Consider the following 18,816-nt stretch of genomic DNA (forward strand, 5'->3'; position numbering starts at 1 on the left):
TTTTTAATATGATTTCAAGTGTTTTCGACTTATTGATCTGATGCATCTGAATTGGCTTAGTGCCATTCACATGAGGGTATTGTCAGTAATGCTGTCCCCATACACACACACACACACACACACACACGCATGCAACAAAGTGGCCAACATGAAGGCATGAAGATTTCACCCTCTCAACATACCCGTCTCTCTGTCTCTGTTCAATTTGTTGTGTCTGTCTTGTGGTAAAGGCATTTGCTATTGCTGCAAGGCGACAGCAGATATACAATCTCTCAAATAAACACACACACACACACACACACACACACACACAGTCACACACACACATATCTCGCAGTCTTTCTAAGAAATTATAATCAACCATGACAACTGAATATTACAAACCAAAGATTAATAGAGTCAGGTTCCGGAAGCAAAAGTACCATTCATTCTGTCGTAAGGGAAATTTAGTGTTCATGTGTCTCAGTGGTAGAGCATTGTGTTAGCAGCGCAAAAGGTTGTGGGTTCAGTTCCCAGGGAACACGTTAGGTTTAGGTTTTATTAAATGTATTAAAAAGATGTATTACAGACCTATTGTAAGCTATGAGGTTGTTAATTGATGGTATGCTTTTGTTCAAACCATCACGTTTGCATTATTTAAACTTATGTCTTAAAATGTTGCGTTAAACAGTGGAATTCCTGGTGAAAAAACTACATTAAACATGATGCTCTAAAGAAAATTCCACCACTCAGGGTTGCAACATGTTGTAATATCTTAATATATTTAAATAGATTTGTGGTAAAACATTTTAATTTCTAAGTATATATATATATATATATATATATATATATATATATATATATATAAGTACTCAGTATTTTTTTCTGATTGTCAAAAAGAAATAAATACTTCAGAAACCAGCGTGCTGAAATGTGGGCATCTCTGTTATACTATATAGCATGCAATGTTCTTGTCATAAGTAACTGTAGAGAGCAGCGTAATATTAGTAATAACGATCATTGCAGTAACTGCTGTTTATTGATTTAAACGTCTGTAAGGCAAAATGTTGAAAGTAAGCACAATCAGGCTGTAAATAAGCTTTAGATAAGTGCAATACAAGCCTCACAAAACTGGTCTTCTCCTGGTCAATATCTCACTCAAAACATCACAAGAACAGTTCCTCAGAGTTAGGGGGCAGAGTAACTACTGTGCTAGCTGGGTTTATTCAGCCTGTTCACGGTCTAATTTATACACACTTAGTCTTTAAGTGGGTTGATAAATCTCAAGGTTGTTAGAGATACTTTTATAAATCTTTTAAGCCTTATGCAAGTCATTCTCAATCTTCTGAAATCTCTTTGGTGTAAGGCACAGTTCACATTAGGCAACGGTCAACAGCAAACTCAAAGTGTTTTTATTTTTAAGGGCAGTGTGGCTTTGACCACTGATCATACTTCAGGTTGGATAGTTTCTGATTAGTGTTTTTGTAGAAGTAAACCTTGCCTCTCTGTTGTGAGATATCACTTTTTTAGACAAATATACACAACAAATGAAGGTAAATGTGTTTTTCTGCATCTATACAATTGTTCTCTCTGATAGAGTCTATATAGGTAAGTGCAGAAGGTCAGCTGGTCTCTCAAAAGTGAACCCAATATGTATCTGATTTCCACCTGCCTCTCTCACTCTCCTAACCAACAGGTGCCTTTACACTCAAATTATGTTAATCATATCATTGGTAATTAACATAGTGTATCAAATTAGCAAATAATATATACAAGTGATATATTGGGTCACACTGTATCTACATACACAGTTAAGCATTCATAAACAGCATGTAAAAGGTCTGAGAAACAGTTTTGCAGATTTTCAGAACACACTCTTTACTCAGCACACGGAGGTTTCCTTAAAAAGCGGTCACTATAATGACTAGAATAGCCTTCACACATCACACTGCAGTATCAGAGCAATTCCTTACACATTATTCATGAATGCAAATACACTACCGTTTAAAAGTTTGGGTTTTTGAAAAACGTCATGTATACCCACCAAGGCTACATTTATTTGATGAAAAATGCAGCGCAAAGAAAAAAAATACTACTGATCCCAATCTTTTGAATGGTGGTGTAAATCTGAGCAGGTGAGCCAAACTGAGTTAATTTATAAAACAATAATGCATATGTGCAAAAACTGATTTAACTGGAACATTAAAGAAAGAGAGTATATGATATATTACAGTAACATTAAATGATGCACACAACAATCTCGTAGGCAAAAACCAGAAAAAAAAACAGATTTAAAACTCAATTACTAATGAGTAAAACACAAGGTTAATGATAAAGCCACTGTTGTACTGCTAAAGGAAACGCAAAAAGAAAAAAAATATTATAATAACAAATCCCACTAAACTCTGTGATAGTAAAGCCGTTTTTTTACATACATTGCATTAACAACAGAAATATTGTGAGAATGAATTGCTGTGCTCTTTGTGTTGCAGTAAAAGACCATACTCGTGCATTAAATACACAGCGGTGTTTAACCCTTCTTATGCCAGTGTTATTAAGTTGAAAAGTTTGGGCTAGAAAGAACAACTGTCAGATTTAGGGAAAGGGGTCAGTAGGTGTGGCATTGAAGCTGGCGTCAGCAAAAATGCCCAGTGTCCCAAGGGTGGTAAAAATCACAAAGATCCAGAGGAAGAGTCGATCAACCACCATGGCAACATACTGCCAGTCCTCCTTTTACTGAGGCAGATAGGAAGAGGAAAAGAGAGTAGAGAAAGAAATAAAGGGAAAATGAAAAGATTAAGGTGATGGCAAATAGCGAAACCTAGGGAAAATAAAGATTTAGACAGAAGCAGGAAAAGTAACCTATAATTCTTGCACAATTGGCTATAGTTATCTGTATACAGTAAATCACATACAGCCTCGTAATCTTTCTCCGCCTGCAACTGCTCTGCGATGTACGTGATGGCCTCCACAGCTGTCTTGAGATCTGGAGGAAGGGTGAGGTAATGACTGGGGCCGTCAATGAACTTCCTCAGGTCGGTGCACGGACCATCAGGCTGGTACCTGCGCCACAGGGAATGGAGGAGGAATATCACTGTGCATTACAACACTTTTATTAAATTCAGAACATGCTTTGCATTATTTTGTATGTGCACTGCTCAGAAGCATTCTCTATATAAACATGCAAATGCTTATGGGATTGCTTAACCAATGCATTGCAAGCTTAAGTTGCCGTTGAACATTCTTACGGTACATAATTAAAGGAATAGTGCACCTTCAGTTCCTGATCCCCATTGACATACATAGTATGAAAAAAACTAAACAATGGGGACCAGCCAAATGATGGTGAACTATCCCTGTAATGGTAGTGATAGTTACCTTCAAATGTTTGTACAAATACCCCAGAAATGTTCAAGAAACAAATTCGTATGTCATTAGCAACACAGGTCATGGGTTTGATTCCTCGGAAATGCATTAACTTTATAAACATAAATGTTGAATGCAATGTATGTTGCTTTGGATAAAAGCATCTGCAAAATGCATAAATCTAATATTAAATTTAATGTTATTGTTTGTGGTAAAACTAGTTAATGTCCTCATACTAGTAAACTGTTGTTTTCCATTTGAAGGATTTATTATTTTGTACTCCTGACATAAATTAATACATTTCTGTCAATGCAACAGTTTTTTCAAAACAGTGATCAAATATCAACGCTAGAATCTTTGATCTTTCTAATGATGCACAATTTGTTCATTTCAAGTGTGATGTTTTAACATGTTGTGAAAGTGAAACAATAATTTGAGGCCACCAGCGATTTCTAAGATGATGAGGGCTCATTAATTAATTAATTTCTTCATGATAAATACCTGAGAAAAGAGTGCAAGTGTTTAAAGCCTTAGAATGCATTGGGCTGTGCATCTTTCTTGCTGTGCGTGCACAACCAAATAATCAAAAATAACAAAAAAATGCTTCCCAATACCCCTGTGTCAACGTGTCACACGCTAATGTATACAGCAGATCATATTCACTAATACTTATTTTATAATTCACTCTTTTATTAACTCAATCATTCAGTCATTCTTTCTTTTCTTTCTCTTTTTTCCCTGCTTTATCCACCCATGAAATTCTTCCAGTGTGCTGATCAAACGCTTATCACAGCTGATGTGTTGCATTCCTCTTTTGTGAATCTGTTAGCTAACATCTGTTTCATTATGAAGTCCCTCTTTCTCTTCATCCATTTTTCAGATATGACCCCTCCTCTTCCCACCACAAGGGGTCAGTGTGACTCTTCAGTCCTCCCAGCTCTCGTGTCTACTTGTGTATTCAGGTGCAGATACAGGAGTTCATTGCAGGTAGTGTGTGGTTCCCCAGTGAACCCCATTAGACTGAAACATACGTTAATGCCAGGCTGAGAGCACGGCGGATTGGGAGAACTGAGCAGAGGCAAGCTTTAGCCCAGCTGAGGAGTGTGTGTTAAAACATGTGCCTACATCTAGGACTTGAAACAGCATTAATATCATCACAGCAAATCAAAGTTTAAAACATATTGTTAAAATTCATTTTTTAAGTGTTTTTTTTTCTCCTACAGTTAAGAGCCACAAGTTACCATCAGATGCATATTCAGAATGGCAAAGCTCCAATCTGTTTTACAGGTTTCTGGAGTCAGTGACCATAGTATTTTATCAGTCGTCCTGGGAAAACCATCACAGGATGATAAAAAAAGAGACCTTTCAACAAATAAATAAATGCTGGATTTTACAACGTTTGCAAGGTTCAAAGATATCCAGAGTTTATGGCATTCAAAAGTCCTGGAAAACATAGGTATATTTTGCATGAATTATTTGTTTTCCAGAGTATGTCAAAGTAGTTATGGACAAAATCTACAGGAATTTTCCATGAATTGCATTGAATAGAATTTATAATTGAATTTTCTATTCATCACAGAATCCTGAATTTTTCAACACTGATAATAATAATACATGCTTCTTGGTCACCGAATCAGCATATTCAAATGATTTCTGAAGGATCATGTGATGCTGAAGACTGGAGTAATGATGCTGAAATTTCAAATGTTCAATCACAGGAATAAACTGCATTTTGAAACATAATAAAACAGAAAAAAATTTGTTTTTTAATTGTAGTAATATTTCACAATAAGACAAGCATTGTCTATCAAAATCATTAAACGATCTTCCCTTTGAAAGGTGTGGGGTTGGTAAATGTCACATGTTATATTTTACATATCTTGGGTCAGAATAAGTTAGATGGCAATAGTCAAAAGTCTTGCAAATGTGTTAAATGAATTAAACAAAAGGTCAATGGCATCCTCTGCCAGTCTTTTCTTCATCCCTTTGCTTTTTTCTTCCTCTTTTGTACGTCAGCGAACACAGATGACTAATCAGGAAAGACTAATTTGACTAAAACACAGTGGCAATGACACGCTATAAAACCAATTATAAAGCAAGATACCGCTGCCTCATCGAATTCCTCTCTCATCTTCTCCTTCTCTCTCACACTCTCTCCTGTCTGTACATCTCCTCCCGTGTCTCTCGAGCCTGATGCAGGGCAGGTCTAATGTGTCAGAGCCGATTTGTGCTGATCGTTTTTATTTTATTGATGATTTCTTCTTTTTTCCTCACTCCCCATACAAACACACACACTTATATATACCCCAGACGCACATAACTCGCTGAGAGAGAAATTCCCTGGTTGAGCTGATTTACAGTGTATAAGAGAGAGAGTAAGGAGTAATCAAACCCTAAGGCTTTTAACTGTGCTCACACACATACAGTGGGGTCCACGAGGATGAGACCAGCATCGAAAATGTCTCTATTTTGCATTTTTCTAATTAAACGGGCTACAGTTTTTCATCACAAAATATATTATCAGCAAAAACAATTACAGTTCAAATTGTAATTAAAAGTTAACATGAATTTCTAAATATTGCTTTGAAGCAGCAGAACTTGCATGAACTCCACTAAAACCTAATCGAAAGAAAACATTTTACCATAAAAAATGTATGTCACATGATCGATGCTACATAATTAGTTACAGTGGCATGCAGAAGTTTGGGAACCCCTTGCAGAATCGGTGAAATCTGTGTGGAATCTAAAAGATTTCATTTTTACATCCGACCATTCATTTTTTCCAAAGTTCTAAAACTGGTCCAGATTTAGATTTTGAATCCCAGACTTTCATTGTGGCATTTGACATGACTGGGGTCTTTAAACATGTCTCCAAAATAATCATAATAAGATTTCCAATCCATGACTGAATACTTATTATTGTGTACCTGCGCTCAATCAGTTCTCTACTCCCTTCTGTCCGAATTGACCCCTTTGACCAATGACCCCACTGATCTATGACCTCCAGATAACCTCAGGAGCTCACCTGTGGGGTTTGGGGAAGAGGAAGTTGGTGTTGTTGGGCTTGCGGATGAAGTACTCATCGGCCACTCTGCTGATGGCTTGGATGTTCTCCTTTTTGGCAGGTTTCTCAAGAAAAAGAGGGGTCTCCACTTTAGGCCGCAGCATCCCCAGGTATGGAGGCAACATGTGGATGAAGTGGATGAATTTACAATCTTATAAGTTTCTACATTAAATGTCATATACTGTAATAACCGATGTTGATTCACTCAGAATAAGTGCTGTGTGTATGATTTTTGAACTGTACATGTTTGTTATTTGTCCATTCTCCATTCACAGCGAAATAATACTTATGTAAGTGAAACAATAATTTCTAGTGCACTTTAGTAATAGCACTACAGTGCTTCTTAAAACTGAGTGTTGTGGCATCTGCATGACTTCACAAAGGCTCTAAAAGAAAGAGACAGATTGCACTTGGCCAGCAAATCATCTTTCAGCCTTGCATCACACGTCTGTTTTCACATTGCCTTGCTGTCATGAGGGAATATCCTGCAAAACTGTACCGGATGTCAATAAAGAAATGCTGATTTTTTATTATAATCTTTAGAAATGTTGCCCACTTGTGATTGGTAGCTTGAAGCTGGTGTTAATAGAAGGGTCACTGTGGTAAAATGAAGAGGCCATGGCTTTAATAAGTTTAAATAATGTAGAGCTCACAGCCATTGATAAAGGTTAATAGTCTTAACAATAGGCTGCTTTTTGGAAAGATGCTGTTATTTTGCTGTACAATCTCTTTGCTAAACTGAATTGTTGTCCATTTTGAACCATTAAGTATTTTTTGTCTATTTTTCATTTTTATCCTTTTTTCATAAGTTTGTAATCGGCAGACGGGGTTTCTTTTGGAGTGTCCGGGAATAAAAAGGAAATGCTAAATTGAAACATTTTCTGCATTTGTCATTTTAACAATGTAGCTGTCAATTTGTTGAAAGCAGCTGACTCCACATAATTTTCACAAAAGGATCTGTATCTCCTTACAAAAGCAGAGTGACTGTGTTTTGCCAATGCTTATTTATTCTCAACCCCAAAAAAAATAAAATCCACCCCACAGTAAAGACTGTATTCATCAAGCGTAAGTCCAGTTTGTATAAAGCTAGTTCATATGCTATATGAGATCTTCTGTACTGACCTCGCGCACCCAGAGGGGCATTTGGTGTGTGTTGGGGGAGCGATGGTGAAGGTTGAGCACCACTACACTGAGGATGACAGAAAAGGTGACCAGGATCATGGTGAACATCAAGTAGTTGACAATAATGGGAACACCCAGAGATGTTTCTGGGACTTTGTTGGCAAGCAGAAGCAGAAAGACAGTTAAAGTCAGCAGTACATTAATGGAAAGACCCATCTTCTCCCCTGAAAAGAAAAGAGAGCTCCTCTTGATCTATTCATGCATACACTTACAAAGAGTTTTAATGTGTTTTTTTTTTGTGTGATTAGGTTAATTGTACTGTATATAATGGACTTAATAGAACAGACTGCATAAGCTGTGCAATTAGCTTGTACTAATGATCCCTTCATGATTTGTTCCTCTTTTAACTGGTGGAATTACAAGACTGAAAGACTGTGCAGGTATAAACTGATGGAAAATAATAAGACATTCATTAGTTCAAGGTCAATAAAACCCAAATCGAATGAAATGGCCATTTGTATTGACGTTCATTCATTTTCTGTGCATTAGTGCATTTGATTGTTTTAACCTTTTGTAATAGATCCTGGCATCGATTTTTACCCGCATCAGGTGGCAAGTAGAAGTTAAAAATGGCAATGATGGTGATGAGGATACAGGGCAGGATGATGTTAAACACGTAATACATGGGCTTGCTCTTGATGATCAGGTAGAAGGTGATGTCCTCATACAGGTCCTCTCGCACATTCTTCCTAGAAGCCTTGTGACGAATATGCCATTCTCCACTCTCTGGGATGAGAGACCAGAAAAACTGCACCATTGTCATTTTGAGTGAATTTAAGCAGTCTAATCCAATGGGCAATTTTTTGAAATGTAACAGTTTGATGTAAAATATCGCATTGCATGCATTTCTAGGTGTCTGACATTTTAGTGATTCTTTGAATGATCTTAATGATCATGAATGTCAAGGGGCAGTGCCATTACCACTAAAGCCTGTTATCATAGACAATCTCCCGGATTTCATTTCCTCTCTTATCAAGGCCATGCTGCAGATCCACTTCTGAGGAATCATATGTATATGAGCGGAAAACCATGGTGCAATTTTGCCAGTCGAAAGGAAAGTATGTCATCTGCAGATGGAGAAAAGGTCCCGAAAAAGAGTTTGAGCATGTCAGTGTGTGCGCTTGTCTGATGAGCATCTTTCCTCTCAGATCTTCCTTTAATCATCTCTCTTTCTACTTTTCACACATGCAAAGACCAGACGGAACATCAAACACAGCCATACTAGAGCGAGGCCAAACAAAAGCAGCAATCCAAATGAGGAGGGGAAAAAAAGTTCACAAAACAAGTACAAACGAATCAGACGGAACGAAAGAGATCCTTACTTATATGAGGTAAAGCAGACTTTGTCAACAAGAAATTCTCCTCAGCAGTGTCCTACAGTAATATATTCAGTGCAGTTGTGCTGAGTATAAACACTAGTGATTTAATGCATGATTTAATGCACTTTTCATGATTTTCCACTTCAATACAGTATTTAAAAGGTCTCATCCATAACGGACTCTTATTACTACAGTATTTACCCAAAGGTGTTGAACATTCATCAACAAGAACAATACAGAAAAAATGAGTGATCAAAACAAAACATTAAAGCATTGACGATAGGGGAACCTATAAAATTAATACACAAATTAATACACATAATGCATTGCAGAATTTACCTTGACCCCGCAGGAACTCTTGTAAAGTGCTGGTGGGGTCCATGTCACACGGCCGTTACTGTAAGCCTGCACATGGACCTGTAGAGCTACACCAAACACGCCATCATTGCTGCTCACACACACACACACAAAGGTTTTTAATCCAGGTAAACTTGTATATCATTTCCAAAAATGTAAATATTAAAATTAAGGCAATTTAGATGGTTACACTGTTGCTTTTCCCCGTGAAAGTCCAAAAGTGTCCACACTGACAAACTAAGAAAGTCAAGTTTGAATATAAAAAACAAAAAATGCATATGTGCTTTATAAGTACTAAACAGACCATATGTTAATAATAGGCATGCTAATAAGCAACTAGTTAATAGTGAGAATTGGTCCCTATACTAAATTGTTACCATAATTTACAATGTAAAGTTTTGTATTAAATTAAAAACATGCATCATATTCCACTCCATATTGTTCAAATGTTCATGCTCAAATGGAGTATGTTAGTGTAACAAGAAACAGTTCAGAGTTTGTAACTAAACTAAACATAAACTGCACATTCAACAATACTGGCATATTTTCTTTCAGTATGAACAGTTTGGACAGATTGGAATCACTTAAAAAAAATCCTGAAACAAACTGCAGATTTTAGCTTAATCATCACTGCTGAACCATTATTATTAGATATTGAACACTCATCATCACTGATTATTTGACTCTAGTTAAATACATTCTCTGCATTATGTCTTCGAGAACAATATGAGCTTCTTAAGACGCCTGTGAGGTGCTGAATGCATTGGATGTTTCTCTGTGTGCTGATAGCATGCAATTTGAAAGAACATTACTGAGTAGACCAAAGTACTTAAAGGGATAGCTTGCAAAAATAAAATGAAAAATAAAGTCATTGTACTTGCACATATTTAAATTTGGTGTCTCAGTAACTTTGGGTCAGGTGCTGGGAAATGCCATTGGCTCTTTATCATCTTGTTATGTGTATGATTTAAATGCTTGAATTCCCACACGTTCCTGACACAAAGCTTTAATATGACTCTGGACACAGTGTACAAAGTGTATGGACTTCTCCTTTATTCTGTCCTTTCAGAAGCCTGACAGCCTCTAATCATTGTTAACTTGGAGTTACTGACATAACACTGTCAAATTATGTTATTTTATCACATCTTGTATGGTTGTTTCATAATAGGTCAGTAATACCTACAATTCTGATAGATCAACCATTTGAGCCCTAAACCATACAGCACTGGTTTATAATCCTCACAGGACACAAACCAGGCCTTTAAAACGTCCCATCTATTACGGTAATGGTGCTATGGGACTTGAAGATTTGCCTCATTGAACAGTGTGTGTGTGTGTGTGTGTGTAGGAGTGAACGCAGGACCAGCAAGGCTGCTAGAGGACAGCAGTGTTGTTTAATTGGCTATAAAGCAGAGATGAATGAAGGAGGGAGGATATTTACACCAGCAGTGATGGGGGTCTAGCTGGACATTACAGTGAAAGTGTGTGAGAAAGGAACGGACAGAGAAAGCACACTTCTCTTGACAAGCCTCACAAAAGCTTTGATGATTTCTGTTATTTCTGCTGTTCTAGCAGAAACTCAGCAAAGGCTCTCTAAGATAATGTGCCCTGCACTCATAGGTTCTTTGAGATAATATGCGAAGCAACACACACACAAACACAACTCACTTATTGATGAGAACAATATCAGGAAGCCACACTTTTCCAGACGGGATACGCAACACATCAATTCCCCCAAACTCGTTTGGGTTCCAGGAGAAGCGATAATCGTTCCACTCCTGCAAGAGCACAAAAAGGTGTGTGTGTGTGTGTATTCGTGTGCCGATAAATGAAGGTCATCGTAGAAGTTCATTATTTAATCAAATGATTTCAAATAATCTGACTTGTGTCATTAATTATACCAAATGCAATATCTCTGCACATTTGTTCATACATATTATCAACAGCATTTGCATAATTTTTCATTTTGCATTCAAAGTTACTGTATATTGATCCTAGTTCTTATTGCTAGAGTTCGTCTTGTGTGGTAATTTTAGCGCAGGAAATCATGATGATAGATGACAGATAACTTTTCCTCAATGCAAATAAAGCTTTATAAATTTGAACTGTGCTTAAGACGTTATTTCTCAAAACGACACACGGGAGCCAGAAGAAATTGTGCTGACTTAAGTTCATAATAACAATAGTGTTCATCTCCTCATCCTTCATGTTCTAGAGCACAAAAAGCATGAAAATAAAAAAAATTGGCCACGGCATGATTGCAAGTGTGATGTTGCTTTCATAAAACTGTTCAATAAATGAGAAGCCATATATTTGAGTACCTCGCATTTTAGACACAGTATGGACAAGTATTCAGTTTATATTTACTCTACCAATAAGTACAGCTTCAAAGAAATATCAGCAATCTGGACATTACAGAACTATAAAATGAACTTCAGGATGCAACATCTTCAAGCAATTTCAGCACTACGCTATTTTGGGTAAGTTCAATATTTTACAGGAATCTATGTCACAATTGAAAATGAAATTGCTCCACTTCCATAGCAGGAGCCATAATGAATGTAAACAACACAGTAACCACCAAACACTATACTATACTAGGATTGTATCTTGTTTTTTGACAGCTGATGAAAAACAAGAGTGTATCTATAAAGAAGGATCCCCAAATTCTCTGCATCTGATGTTTGTTTAGAGTCAAGACAAATAATGGGAACCCTGGCTGCAATGAGAGAAGGGGGTGATGGGATATGATTAGAAGACAAGGGAAAGACCTGCTCAGATCAGTACACAGTCCTCAATGCTATTTAAAACTAGTGTAGGAATGTCAGCTGTCCCAGTCTGAGTACAGAGCACACACAACTGGGGGATGGTACCACCGTACCACTCATACAGTCATTGTATATACATTTTATATGATTAATATACATTTAATGATTTCAGTGTGTGGATAGCAGGCTGAATACAGTTATTTGGGATGATACATTAATGCCATTTCATTATGGATCTGGTTTTGGACACACACTTGACTGCTCAAGCAAAATCCATGTGAAATCACTTTTTATAAGCCTGTAGAAAAGGTCATGTTCCTTTTTATTCAGAGCAATTGATTATAAACTAACTCGGAGACATTTGCGAAGATACAAATCTTCGTGTGCACTGTTACCCGAGAGCTGGTTATTAAACCCCTGTTTTAGGAAGTGAAGGATACCATGAGCTGATTCACATACCAAATCCACACACTGAACAGCTGAACCTACGTCAGACTTGGTTCAAACTAGCTTTTAATTATGGGCCTACAAAGAACTGAAGCAGTTTTTTCTTCTGCAAATTTAACCTAAATAATTAATAGCATTTCAGAAGGGGCATGACTCCAATGTTTTTTGACTCCCTCTTTAAGAATCACAGCATTACACACTATGGGTAACATTTTGTACAATGTACAACACACTGTTTGTTTAAATAAACTAGTAACTAATCTAATAAATGCTCAGCTTTTTGCAGTCAGCCAATCATAAAATTTTTGCCCCTAATACGCATCATAATAACATTAATAATAATGCAAATAAAACATAAATGTCAAGTCAGACTTATTTTTATATCTCTTTTCACAATACACATCACTCCAAAGAATAAAGCTGTGTTGTTAAAGATGAAATACACTTTTATAAAATAATAACTGAATATTAATATTAATGCAATGTGCCTATTAAACTACATAATTATGTGTGTTTGTATGTTCGTACCAGGCTGAGAAATGATGAGAGGGTCATGCCTATTCTCACAACGACCCTTTCCTCTGGGCTCCTTGCAGGACGCACTTTAACATTGTATGAAGAAAACAGTTTCTTCATCAGCCGATTTTCTGCTTCTGATGCATCTGGAAAAGATGTTGTGTTTCTGAGAAAGAAAAGATGAATACAGAAGCACAACTCTCTCCCACCTTTTAATCTTAAGAGTCTGCGTATTAAGCGTTTTGCGGGTTAAAGCCAGGGCTTAATTTGTGCCGGAACAAGCCGGATCCGGCACCTCCGAAGTCGGATCCGGCACCTCATTTTGGCGGATCCCCCTCCTCCAGGGGTGGCGTTTCCGTATGGCTGACCGATATTACCTTATTATAATTCGTTATTATTATTTTAAATCAGAGGGTTTTACAAATATTTAACCAATGATAAGTATTTAAAAGAGCTTGTCAGTAAAACTTAATTACGCCATTGGATCCTCAAGCTCTTGCGAAACCTCGTCACTTCCCCCGCCTCCACTCAGATTGACACGCGCACCGCCTGCAGGAGACAGATCTCCACTTATTTGCAAAGCAAGGGTAAACAAATAACTGTTTGAATAGTACAGCATTTTCTTTACTCAAACACTATGTCTGTAAAGGCTAATGTCTATGTGTGTTTGAAGACTGGAGAAGTAGGTTTTTTGCCATCTAGCCAATATACTTTTGTACGTTTTGAATATCCTGTGCATAAGCGCTTGATCGTTTATATCATGAGACACTGGCCAAGTTTACTAAACAACAAGAAAAACCAAGCGCCCATATAGCAACAATAAACGTTATATAGCCTGTAAAAGGTGATGATAGCATATAATGCGCTGCACTTTCCTCAGATGCAGACAAAACACAGATCTCCTCATTCGCTGGCCAAAGACCTTGTTAACTTCATTTGAGCTCGTTTTTTATATAGCCTGATGTTAATTGCACGTGTCTGATACAACACAAACACTGAAGACGCAGTTTTGTTTAATATTTGATTTATCCCCCTCCCCTTGTATTTTAGTAAAGCCATGAAACTGTCATCAGACATCATATTGTGTGTTTTTGGTTGCTTAAACTCAACAAACTACGAAAACTAACTCTTATATAGGCTAATACTCGCGAGGCGGCTTGATAAGCGCGAGATTTGGATGTGACTGCGAGGGCACATAGCTTAATACAGCATGTGGAGCGCCCGAGTACCAAATGGCTTAAAATACTTAAAAGGTGTGCAAATTATACATTTTTGTGACGATGCAACAATTACCTGATTAGTCAAGTCAAGTGGCAGTTCTGTCAGCTGTCCCGATCGAAATGCGAGTGAGTCTTGTATCGCAGCTTGCAGCAGGTCGCTGAAGTGCAGACAAGATGCGCTGATGTGAAGCGCGCTCCGAGAGAGTTTAAGGTTTCAAATGACTGATTGAATCTTATTTGTGTGGATTTATTTTATTATTCAAACCTACAAGCTATGTTGAATAAATGCAGGGATTTACCTCATTATAAACTTGAAAGCTGCGAGAATTATTAAAACCACAGAAATGTAGGACCTGAGTAAATATAACTATTACACAGAGATTTGAAAATAAACTTTTTCAAAACGTTTTTAGGCCTGGAAATTGTTGTTTTAAAATCGCATGGCATTTTCATGACCTTACAGACCCTAAATGCAACTGATGCACGCTCTTAAAATCACTTAAACTGGTCCAGCAATGTGATTGCGTGAATGTTCCGTTACCTCTCCCTCCTGTAATCACACGCCGGATCCGTTACCCCGCTTTGTTCCGGGACCTCGCAATTTACAAATTAAGCACTGGTTAAAGCCCAGAAAGTTTTGTGTAGGGGGCAGTTTACTGCCTAATCATTGAATACAGCTCTGTGCAATGATGGATGGATGGAACTAAAAATCTGAGGCTCAGCCTAGCACACAGCCTTGGGTGTTCTTAGACCTGCATCATGCACAGTTTTGAGGGTGACTGTTTACTCCACTCACCCGGCCATCGCTGATGTTTTTATGCATCACGTCTGCCGGTTTTTCCCTGCAGCTTTTGAAGGTTAGCCGCATCTGTGTATAAGCGGCCTTCTAGGGGTGCCACATTCATCAAGTCTCGCCAGCTCGGGCCCTCCAGAATACAAACTGACAGTTACAAACGACACGCATCACCCCATGCGCCACCTTCATTACCAACCAACGGCTGCTGCTTTGAGCATATGTACACATTTACATCAATTTTACTGTTTTGACTGTCTTTTCTTGTAATAACTTTAAGTGGCTTTAACTGAGACAAGAAACCCTAATCCTGTATTCTAATTTTAAGACACAGCATCATGGGAGAAACTTTACGGAAATTAGAAATCGTATTTATTTTATTTTTTTCATATGAGCATTTAAACGGTGAAATAAATGAGGCCTTACATTGAGTATGCCATCTGCTGCTAAAAAGTCCCACTGAAAGCTTCCCTAAAAATTACCACAATTAACCTCTCGGAAACACCTTTAAATCAACTTTTAATATAAAGAGTTCCTGATGACAGTATGACTTGAGGTTAATTTACAGTTTTCCCATGGGTACTTGTAAAAACTACTCTTTAGGAAATGTACCTTTTATGTAACATCGCTTTGGTACCATTTTTACAGGTGGTAAATTCTTTTGACTGACTCGTTCTATCATACTTTCTGTCTTATGCTTAATTTCACACAGTCATTGAAGAATACTTCATTCACACCATTATTGTGACACACCATGGTAACATTTGGTTCTGTCAACCAAATAGTAAACAATGGCAGATGCATGTTTCAAATCAATCTTAGGGTTTTTGAATTAAAAATACTAGAGCTATAATGAATGATAAAAACACCATATACACGAAGTATGGCTTTACATTAATGACTGTAATATCTATCCAAAGTGTGATCAATAAATATATGGCACTGTCATGAGGTTTTGTGCCAATTCCTAAAGTAGATTTGTGGAAGACTTAATAACTTCACAGTAATGTCAATACTATTCACTATAGCCCTAATTCCTGACAATTACAGCAATTTAGCCTCTGTCATGGTAAGACCTCTGTTTATCATACAGTATGGCACACTGTAAAATAACGCCCTTGGAATATCTATTACAATGAAGAAAAAGATATGCAAATTACAGGCTTAAAGCTTACTAGAAGTGAGGAAGATAGATTTCGATTTTGTGAATTGAGTAAAAATGTTGTGGAATAATGTTAAAATAATAATTTTCTATGCATTGTTTGGAGAGCTATACTAAAATTCACAACTCAACGTAGATTACACGTAAAAACAGTCCCAATTTCAATTTAAACAAAGGTAGGCTACTACAAAAAAGTGAAATTAAACCCTCTTTGGACGTCAGAAGTTGGATTTACTATGAGCTAATCATATCAGATCACAAAAAAACAAAAAACAAAAAAAAATCAGATCAGATCAGATCACGCGTGACGTTACTGTAAAGTTTACCGCGCGTTCACACGTGCGCGCAACTTTGGAAACCTAAACTTACCTGCTATTGCGCTCAGGCCACAGAGGCAGCAGGTGAAAATAAACCAGTTCTCCGCCTTCATGGCGATTCACCTAATAAAATCACGGTAATATCTTCATAGAAAGTTAACGTGCGGGTCTATCCGCGTTTGTTCCAGGCACACACAGCTGGCGAGAAGTCAGACAGCTGTCACTGAGCTCGGATTACAGACACGACGCACGCGGCTGTGCGCGCACACACTCTTGAGTTCACGCGCCTAAACTCAACTTTTCCTAACAAATCATATCTTCAAAAATAATGAATGTTTCATATTTTTGAAATAAGTATGGCCGAATTTATTTAATTTAAAATGGAGTAAAACGGTAGTAGCCTACTGTGAAAAATTATTATAATTTTAAATAACTAAGCACCAAATCAGCATATTATAATGATTTCAGAAGGGAAGCTGAAAATTTAGCTTTGCCACCACAGTAATAAAATACATAAAAAATAAAAACAATTTATATATATATATATATGTATGTATATATATATATATATATATATATATATATATATATATATATATATATATATATATATATATATATATATATATATATATTGTCTAAAATGCTATAATACTTCAAGAGTATTACTGTTTATCGAATAAATGAGGTGAGCTGAAGAGACTTATTTCATAAACACTATACTTGCAGTAGGCCTATGTATACCTATAGATTTAATTTCGTATTTAAACTATATTAAACATATTTAAAAAAAATTTACTTAATATTTTTTTTCATCAATATTTTTTGTCAAAAAACATTATGAAATCTTCAACTTTCTGCAGCTGCATGGAATTCCCGAAAATGTAAATTAATTTATGCCACTTTTGATGCAGAATCTGTGGAATTAAAGACATATATTTTTATATATAAAAACATGTATTTTTAGTATAATAACCACTACTGTGCTGTTTTTGCAGTGTACCAATGACATAAGGTAACAAAGGGCCTGGATTTTTATCACAAATCCCTTTCCAGAGACTTAAAGAGCTACATTTAAATGTAAATTTGATCCCATATGACATTTGACTTTCTAAAAGCACCCACTGACACATTCAAAATCATAACATGTCAAACTATTTCCTGCATCCTACAAAAGAGGCAGAATGCTCATGTCGACCCACATTGAGCTCATCACTGAGAGTCTTCCCCCAATGTAATTTTCAAATAAGGCAAAGTGTATGATGTGTTTGAATCCACGCCAGCATATTTATACAGTTCCGGGGTGCTTTTGGCTCAAGAGGAGTATATTAATGTGCTGTACTTTTATGTAATTCATCAGAGCTGTTAAAATGAATTATGCAGCTTTATCCCACCAATTAGATTAAAGGATTAGATTTATTCTGCTGCTCTAGAGTGTTGACACTTTGATGGGCCTTTTGAAATCAGAGGGCAGGAGATTGCTGAAGATTTTTTCTACACAGTTAGCGGGATAAAAGATGGAAATCGCTCTTTAGCGAAGCCTGCTTTTGCGTGGGACCAAAACAAAAGTCAGTAAAGACACATGTCTCCTGTTCATCTTCACTTGAGCACTCCAGTCGAGCCGTGCTGTGCTTAAGTAATGGCGCCGGCCCACCACATTCACTGTTTGGTCCCCAGCCAATTTAATCATTATAGAAGTCAACTTAACAACTCATAACTAATGCTGACTCGCCTGTAAAATTCTATTGAGACGGCAAACTCTGGCACATACCTGAGCCAATTAAAATGCTTTACTTTAAATAAGGGCTTTGAATGATACATGTGAATGGCTTTTCTGTCATGACAACTCTCAAAGTGATTGGCATGGTAATGTACATGACAGTGTTAATGTATTTGGTCTAGATTTGGTCGGAATAGATCTGCTACGCCTCTGCTGCAGCAGAGCAAATACCAAGACTTGGTACTGTCAATACATCAATTACATGCTGCTGTAAGCATGCAAGAAATATTGCTGCTTCAAATAAAACATACATGAAATAACCCTATAGTACACATGAATCACCTCTTAGCAGATCAAATACAGGTGGAGCTGGGGAAGGGGAAGGGTTTCTGAAGCAAGCTGCACTGCTACAGCAAGCTCTAGTCATATATTTGAATATTGAGCAGCGAGCTCATTGGCTTCCAATACAGGAGAGAACCAATCAACTGTGCCCTGTGATAATGATGTCATTATTTCAGATTGAGTTAGACCTAACTCTGTATTTGTCACAGACTTACCAGAAGAATATAAAACAAATCACATTTTGGTTTTATAATCATACAAATA

General features: G+C 37.0%; 1 pseudogene; it reads right to left on the reverse strand.

The window, feature by feature from the left end:
• Positions 1–2,355: 2,355 nt before the first annotated feature.
• LOC132116231 (acetylcholine receptor subunit beta-like) lies at positions 2,356–16,784 on the reverse strand (annotated as a pseudogene).
• Between the last annotated feature and the right edge of the window lie 2,032 nt (positions 16,785–18,816).

This window comes from Carassius carassius, chromosome 3, assembly GCF_963082965.1.
Source record: "Carassius carassius chromosome 3, fCarCar2.1, whole genome shotgun sequence".
Lineage (NCBI taxonomy): Eukaryota > Metazoa > Chordata > Actinopteri > Cypriniformes > Cyprinidae > Carassius > Carassius carassius.